This window comes from Pogoniulus pusillus, chromosome 20 (assembly GCF_015220805.1).
Source record: "Pogoniulus pusillus isolate bPogPus1 chromosome 20, bPogPus1.pri, whole genome shotgun sequence".
Lineage (NCBI taxonomy): Eukaryota > Metazoa > Chordata > Aves > Piciformes > Lybiidae > Pogoniulus > Pogoniulus pusillus.
Genome location: NC_087283.1, coordinates 8,785,759 through 8,791,869, shown reverse-complemented (window position 1 = coordinate 8,791,869; position 6,111 = coordinate 8,785,759).

Here is a 6,111-nt window from a genome sequence, read left to right as displayed (position 1 = left end):
TCTTGCAAATAGGTTAATTCTCTTCCCACCCATCCAGCAACCCTTGAGCAGGCAGTGTGCTGCAAATCACACAGGCAGTGGGGTGGGGGTGGGGAGCTGCAGCAGGGTCAGTGCTGCTGACACGCAGCTGCAAATCTTCCAGCTGGGGAACATACGCAAGCACAAAAAGCAACATGAGGAGTTTATTTCCAAGCCTTTCTTTTGCCTCGGCAGCTGATAGGAGGGGAGTGTGTGTGTGTGTGTGTCTCTCCAAAGGGAAATGTCGTTTTGGATGCCTGGAGTGAAAGGTTTGTGTTGGGGATGAAGCCTGGCAGCGGGTGGCAGCTGCATAAGGTCCCTAAGCAATCGAGGAGCGAGAGATCACCCACAGGCAAGAAATCTGGGGAGCAGCAGCAGACGGTGGTGTCTGTTTTGATCACACATAGAGAATGAGCAGGGTTTGTGGTGAGGAAGGCAAAAAATAAATGAGCTGTATGTGCTAGAAAAATGGAGCCTGGAGAGAGGTTCATGCCAAGCAGTGATGTTGCAGGGTTGGATGCGTGGAATTTGGCCACTTAGTGAGAAAATCAATATCGTGGGACAAGGCCAGCGTGTCACTTTGCTCTTTTCTGGGTTTTGAAGCTTGAAATGTTCTCCCCTTCCCTCCAGATTTGAGCCTGTGCCTGTTTTGCTTCTGCACTGTGTTGATAAAGACTGAATATTGATGCTTTTGAGGCTACCAGTTAAGCAGAAGAGCTCATAGCACTGATTCTTCTCAAGGAGACTTACTTGGAAGTCTCCAGCAGAGGCATTTTTAGCTCTAGTAGGGCACAGAAGCCAGTCCACTTTAATTTTTGGGTGTACCCTAGCAAAAAAGATGTATTAATACCAACTATATCCACAACCCAGGGGCAGGTTTTCCCCTCCCAGCTCACCTCTCCCCACTCATCTACTCCCCAGATCACCTCCCAGTGCTGAGACAGGATCAACCAGAGCTTTGATTTCAAAGCCTGTCATCTCCTTTTCTTTCTTTCTTTTTTTTTCCACTTCACCCTCCTGCTGAATTTCCTCTCTCCTTGAAGATCCATATCTCCCTGCTCTTGGGTTTTTATATAGCACCTATTAGCTACCTACGTGTTGATGAGGGGGAGCACAGATGTGCTGCAGCTCCCAGCTTCTCTTTGCCTCCCTCCCCCTACTAAATCCCCCAGGAACTGAGAGGTCTGGAAAGCAGATAGCTACAGTTCCCCTGGGTGCCATATAACATCAAGGGGCCTGTTTCCACCAAAGGGTCTCTGACACATAGCTCAGCCCATACATCAGTTGGAGGACTTTGATTCTGATAGTGATCTGCACAGGGCTTGCCTTCAATTAAGGGTGAGGGATGGAGTTTATGACTCTGGTTTGCCCCACATGACTGCACGTCGCCATCGGAGGGATTCGGCTGTTAACAGCACCTGCAGTAGCTATAGGCAGCAATGAGGTCTTCTCCTGGGCTAGTGGAAATGAGGGAAGCAGGGAAAAGCAGGGAAATCAGGTCATGTTTCTCCTTAGTAGGTTTAGCAATGCCTCTTGCCTCTTGCCCTATCACTGGACATCACTGGAAAGAGTCTAGTTCCATCCAACTTGAGTCTATGTCCCCTTGTTCTGTTGCTGGTTGCCTGAGAGAAGAGACCAACCCCACCTGGCTACAGCCTCCCTTCAGGTAGCTGTAGACAGCAATGACATCTGCCCTGAGCCTTCTTTTCTGCAGGCTGCATACCCCCAGCTCCCTCAGCATCTCCTCATAGGGCTGTGCTCAAGGCCCCTCACCAGCTTCATCACCCTGCTCTGGACACGTTCCAGCACCTCAACATCTCTCTTGAATTGAGGAGCCCAGAACTGGACACAGCACTCAAGATGTGCCCTGACCAGTGCTGAGTACAGGGAAAGAATAACCTCCCTTGTCCTACTGGCCACACTGTTCCTGAGCCAGGCCAGGATGCCATTGGCTCTCTTGGCCACCTGGGCACACTGCTGGATCATGTTCAGCTACTATCTACCAGTACCCCCAGGTCCTTTTCTGCCTGGCTGTTCTCAGCCACTCTGTCCCAGCCTGTAGCACTACTTGGGGTTGTTGTGGCCAAAGTGCAGAACCCTGCACTTGGCCTCTGCCCACTCATCCAACCTGTCAAGGTCCCTCTGCAGGGCTCTCCTACCCTCCAACAGATGAACACTTGCTCCTAACTTGGTGTCATCTGCAGACTTACTGATGGACTCAATGTCCTGGTCTAGATCATCAATAAAGATCACAGTATCACAGTATCAACAAGGTTGGAAGAGACCTCTCAAGTCTCAGCTCTCTCAGCCTTTCCTCCTCGCAGAGATGCTCCACTCTCCTCACCATCTTCTCAGCATCTGCTGGACTTTCTCCAGTAGTTCTTTGTCTCTCTTGAACTGGAGAGCCCGGAACTGGACCTGGGACTCCAGATGTGGTTGCATTAGGGCAGAGCAGAGCAGAAGGAGAACCTCTCTTGCCCTGCTGATCACACTCTTCTTAACGCACCGCGGGAGACCTCGGCCATGAGGGCACATCGCTGGCTCATGGCAAATTACCAGGTTAGGCTGCTTGCTTTCTTCCCACTGGAAACAAATCTTCAAATGAATCCTTCATCATCTTCGTAGGGGGACCTCACCTTAACTTTCTGTGGGCGAAGATCCACTGGCACAGTGGATCTGGAACGTGTCCAGAGAAGGGTGATGGAGCTGGTGAGAGGCCTGGAACATAAACCCTATGAGGAGAGGCTGAGGGAGCTGGGGGTGTGCAGCCTGCAGAAGAGGAGGCTCAGGGGTGACCTCATTGCTGTCTACAACTACCTGAAGGGAGGCTGTAGCCAGGTGGGGTTGGTCTCTTCTGCCAGGCAACCAGCAACAGAACAAGGGGACACAGTCCCAAGTTGTGCTGGGGGAAGTATAGGCTGGATGTTAGGAGGAAGTTCTTGCCAGAGAGAGTGATTGGCATTGGAATGGGCTGCCCAGGGAGGTGGTGGAGATGCCATCCCTGGAGGTGTTCAGGAAAAGCCTGGATGAGGCACTCGGTGCCATGGTCTGGTTGATTGGCTAGGGCTGGGTGCTAGGTTGGGCTGGCTGATCTTGGAGGTCTCTTCCAACCTGGTTGATTCTATGATTCTATGATCCACAGCTCCGGGATGAGCTATGAGGCTGAGGAGCTGCTAAGCTGCGCGGCAGCAGCAGCCCCGCAGCCCTGCTCCGCCGGGGGGGAGCCAGCCGCGTTCCCAAAGCAGTGCCTGCTGCTGCTGCATTAATTACAGCCATCTAATGGGAAATGTAAACAGGAAAGCTCTGGGGGGAGATAAGGGGGAAGGGGACGCGGGGCAGGGGCTGACAGGCTCCCTCTTGCGCCAGGAATGGAGTTCAGCGCAAAGTTCACCCCGCAGCGAGCGGCTGGCGGCCGCTCAAAGGCGTTAATTAGGGCGGCCAGATAGCGATCGGGTACACTGTCCCCAGCCGCTTCCCCTTTTGGTGACAATCACATTCCTGGGGCTTGCAGGTCACCCCCGCCGAAGACCTAACGCCTTCAGTGCAGGAAGGGGCTGCTGCGCTGCGCTGCTGCGCCAGAAGTTGGTGGGGGTTGGGGTTTTCTTTGGCTAATCGGGAGGGTTTTAACCCCACTCAGTGTGGATCTGCTGCCAGCCGGCTGAGGAAGAGTGGAGGTGGATGGAATTGGCTCTGCTGGGGCCTTGCTCAGAGCAAGACATCAGAGATTTGGGTGCGTTCCAGCGTGATCTGCTCTAGGCGATCCTGCTCAGGCAGGGGGGCTGGACCAGATGAACTTTCGAGGTCCCTTCCAGCCCCTGACATTGTATGATTCTGTGATCATAGAATGGCTTGAGTTGGAAAGAGTTCCAATCCCCCACCCCCAGCTCAGCAGGGACACTTCTTACTAAACCAAGTTGCTCAAAACCTCATCCAGCCTGATCCTAAGCACTTACAGGAATGAGGCATCCACAACCTCACTTGGCAATCCATTCCAGTGTCTCACTACTCTCATGCTTCTTCTTAATGTCTAGTCTAAATCTACCATGCTCTAGATTAAAACCAGTGCCCTTTGTTCTCTCACCACATGCCCTTATAAAAAGCCCCTGTCCAGCTCTCCCATAGCCCCTGTCAGGTATTGGAAGATGGATGTGTGGGATGGGCAGGAGCAGCCAGCATTTCAGTTGGGCTTTCGACCTCTTGCCCTGCTTCATCCAGAGAAGCAGCCAGCCCATGGAGCTACACTTTTCCTACTTGCAGTGGTGTGTTAGAAGGGCCTAGGTGAAGTAGGGTTTCCTGTGAGCCTCATGAGACACCACTGATGCCTGTGTCCTGGCCGAGGCCTGTCTTCTCTTCAGCCCTTGTCCTGCTCCTGTGACCTCCACCAACACTTAAGAGCATCACTGGGTTCTACCTTGCGAGTTTTGGATACAGGGGAAAGAGGATACAGGCTTGGATGGGGAAGGAAACAGGACAGTGGTGAAGAAGCTTCTCCTTTTATTCCACCTTCCCCTTTTATTGTGTTCTCATTTAATTCTCATTTTCATGTTCACAAATCAGTTTCTGTGGCACTTCCCTCCTTTAAGGCTCCAGCTGCTCCTTCTCCCTGTCTGCTCTTGCAAACACTGTGCCTGAGGCAGAGGTGTGCTGTAGTGGCTGTACTTTTACTTTTGAAATGACCATATATGTTTGAACTCAATGATCTTAAAAGTCTTTTCCAACCAAAATGATTCTCTATCCATGGGCATCAAGCAGCTGAAAAAGACCTTTCTTAGAAGTTATTTTCCCAGCGTGACAGAGATATCCATGTGCTAATCCTGCATGGAAAGCAAACACTGTGTGGAGTGAAAGCAGAGCTGAAAGCCCCCAGGAGCCACTTCTCTGTGGAGAAAGTGTGAAGGCAGGCACCCAGCTCACAGTGGGGAGCTCTTCATGCTGCAGGAGCCCCTGTGCACTGCCAGAGGTGTTTTATCCCTATAACCATAGGTTCTGTTGGGGGAAGTTCCCCACCCTGCTCCTCCCTAGGGAGCTGGGACCACCTGTCAGTGCTGAGCTGCCGAGTGCTCATCTGTCAACTCACCTCTCAGCACAGACCTTTCTTGGTCATTTCAAAACTGGGAGGAGGAGGAGGCCACAGTGCCACAGTCCCACTTTCCTCCGAGACCTTGCTGGTCTGGGTTTTCTTCCTCTTGGTCAAATCAGAAGGAAAGTTGATTATTTTTTTGATCAGAGCTTGTTCTTCTCTGTCTGCTTTTAGTCTGGGTGGGTGGATGTGTGGGGGGAAAGGAAGCAGATGAAATTACTGTTTATGTCACCTCCTTTGGCACTAAAGCAGCAAGTGGGGAATGTTTGAGCTGCCAGAGCCATTTATTTTTATTAAATCCACTTTTCACAACAAGAAACATTCTCCATCATGTTGCTGCTACTGCTGCTGGATGCTCCAAGCTGATTGCATGTAGTACCCAGAAGGATCTGGCCCTTAGAGAACAGGAATCCAGGACATAAGTCCTTCCAAAATACTAGTGGCTGGAAGGTGATGATCAGAAACACAGTAAAACCTGGAGAAGATCTGAAGAAAGCTTTTGTTTTCACCTTGCATGAAATTCCTCTTCAGTGAATTTGCATCTTGAGCTGGTGATGGGGATGAGATGCTGCTGTGGATGGCAGCCTGGGATGTCACATTGGTCCCCATGTGTGGGGTAGCCCAGAGTTCCTGCCCCTTCATGAGTGATCCGGCTGCCCCATGGCTCTTCTCCCCTGTTCTTGCTCCAGGAATGAAAAAGAAACAGGATAAATCATGGTGTCACTTGGGACTTCAGCCAGGGAATGGAGCCAGGCCAAGAGGGAGTGAGGCCAAGCTTGCCAGCATTTACCTGGCCAGGCTGTGATTCCAGCTTTAGTTAAGTAAAGAGAAACCAAGTGAGCAGGTGACCCTCAGGAAGCTGATATCAGCCTAAATTTTTCCTTAGTTTTATGTGATAAGCTCAAGAGTAGAGCTTCTCAACATGGAATGATGGGTGGGAGGAAGAAGATATGGGACAGTGGCCAAGAGAACTGAGGTTGTTCAACCTGAAGAAAAGGAGTCTGAGGAGAGAC